This window comes from Equus quagga, unplaced genomic scaffold (assembly GCF_021613505.1).
Source record: "Equus quagga isolate Etosha38 unplaced genomic scaffold, UCLA_HA_Equagga_1.0 HiC_scaffold_5308_RagTag, whole genome shotgun sequence".
NCBI classification, from domain to species: domain Eukaryota; kingdom Metazoa; phylum Chordata; class Mammalia; order Perissodactyla; family Equidae; genus Equus; species Equus quagga.
In genome coordinates this window covers 1,461-3,553 of record NW_025794013.1, presented here as the reverse complement: position 1 = coordinate 3,553, position 2,093 = coordinate 1,461, and the positions used below count along the sequence as shown (strand labels likewise).

At 55.1% G+C, this 2,093-nt stretch overlaps 1 long non-coding RNA gene across 1 annotated transcript in view; it reads right to left on the bottom strand.

Moving 5' to 3' along the window:
- LOC124232388 (uncharacterized) overlaps window positions 1-1,953 on the bottom strand; it is a 4,709-nt gene extending 2,756 nt beyond the window's left edge. The window contains exons 1-2 of the long non-coding RNA XR_006886836.1: window positions 1,483-1,953; window positions 701-742 (exon numbers count right to left, since the gene is read on the bottom strand). This is a non-coding gene — a long non-coding RNA (uncharacterized LOC124232388). The remainder of the gene's footprint in view (window positions 1-700; window positions 743-1,482) is intronic.
- Between the last annotated feature and the right edge of the window lie 140 nt (window positions 1,954-2,093).

The window sequence follows — 2,093 nt, the reverse complement described above, 5'->3', positions numbered from 1 at the left end:
TTAATTGATTACTCCATTAAATAACCCACACGAACGGACCCGTCAAAGGGTCGAAGTAGACCATTATCCACCTGCGAAGCTGTGCCCTGAGAAGGAAGCAGGGAAAGGAGCAGAGACACAATATCCAGCCCAGGTCTAAGGATGCTCAAATCGGCCTAAACACCCACTTGAGCCCCAAAGGAGGAGAGCAGGAATGGAACCCCCGAACCACACTGGGGAGCCCCGGGGATGTGCTGTGTGGCAAGTGGTGGTAGGCCAAGACCATCACCCTGTTTGGAGCTTCTTGGCCCTTGTGCGGTCCTGCCTGGGTTGTCCCAACTGTCAGCAGGTGATGGAACCTGGTCCAGACACATGGGGTACAGGCACTCTCCACCCCTCTGCCCGGGACAGCAGCCTGTTGCCTCAGAACGAGGAGCCTCAGCCCGGCAGGACTTGCGAGGACTCTGAGGCTTCCACTGAGCTCCCCGAGGGGGCCCTTTGCCGAGCATTTCGACCGGGAGCCCACTGGAGGCTGCTGGCTAGCCCCCCGCAAGATCAGACCTAGGCCCTGGGCTTCAGAGACCCCTCCCTCAGCCGCGCCCCACCCACGGGGCCAAGGAGAAGCAAGGGCGCACCCTGAGCATCCTCCCATCACTCGCCCACCCAAAATGGATCCCGAAGCAGTGTGGGGGCCCCAAGGCATGTGGACAGGAATACTGACCTGTTGGTGATGCCACATCTTGGGTAGCAGTGGGCCTGGTGTCTGGAAGAGCAACAGAGGGAAGGCAGAGTTAGACGTCATGGAAAGAAGGACTCGACAAAAGCTTTGGGCGGCTTCATGACAATAATGCCACATGTGGATCCCACCACTCGCTACCCGTCTGTGCTGCTCCAGCCTCCTACTCAGCGACCTCCCTTGGGCCCAAGGCCCTGCTGGAGATCAGCCTGCTCCTGCCACCTCAAATTGGGGACTAAGGAATGTGCGGGGACAGCTGTCCAATGGGATACGATGTAGCCATTTAAACTGACCAGAAGAGAAGATTCAATGACATGAAAAAGTCACCACATCACTTCTTAAGAGCAATGGAAAGCTGTTGGACCACATCCATCTCATGAGGTAAAAATTAAGGGCAAAATCATGATTATTGGTGAAATTCGCTGTTTATCCCAAAGCTTTGGAGAAACTCCAAGAAATAAAAGCCCTTAATTCTTTCCTTTATAAGAAGCACTTCTCTCACCTCTTTAAAAGGAGGAGAGATAGATCTGCTTCTTTAAACCAGAAGCCATCGGCCTGCCAGGACAGACACAAAGGCTGCACGTGCACAGCCTGGATGTGGGCTGGGTGTGCCCACGCTGGGTGCAGGGTGTGGAGGGGCAGCCAGGGCCGGCTGTGCGAGCAGGATGAGATGGGCTGTGCCTTTGTAGGCATCTGCTGCATGGACAGCCAAGCATGGACTAAGACATCCATGCCCGACGGTCCAGGTGGAAAAAAGTGATACTTACCCTCAGTGCTTGTAGGCGATGGGTGCCACCAATCTAGGAAGAAAATGAAGCCATCTTAGCATTTTAGTAGATCCATTTTCAGTTCCATGGTCATTAGTTGGACAGAGAAATTTAGTTCCTTCTCCTTACTGTGGAAGGGCCTTGACCCTCTCGACGTGCACTGGGAATGGCCAAGGAGGCGAGGGTCCACAGCCCTTCCCAGTGAGCGGGGCACTGAATATTTCCAGTACGCCATAAAGAGCGCTTTGGGGTGGCTCTATCCGAGGCAAGGAATTCTTTAGCAGACACACATTTGTAGGGGGTGTACTCGGCCCTGTTTCTAAAATGGTCACAGTTCTCCAGGGGAATGACCAGGACAGTCGTCTTCATCTGAAATCAGCAGAGGCCCAAAACCTCTTCCCCTGCAGCCTCTCTGGGAGGACCAGCGCTGGCAGCAGGCTGAGGCAGGAGGCCACAGGGCTCTCCAGCCTGAGCTCAGGGAGAGCGATGACTCTGGGCACTCAGCTGGTCACCAGAACCATGTCCAGGCAGTAGAGGAGAAATCATTCCCCGGGAGGAGGCTGCCCCTCTCCTCCTCGCTCTGGAAACCTCACAGAGCAGAGTTCCAGGGA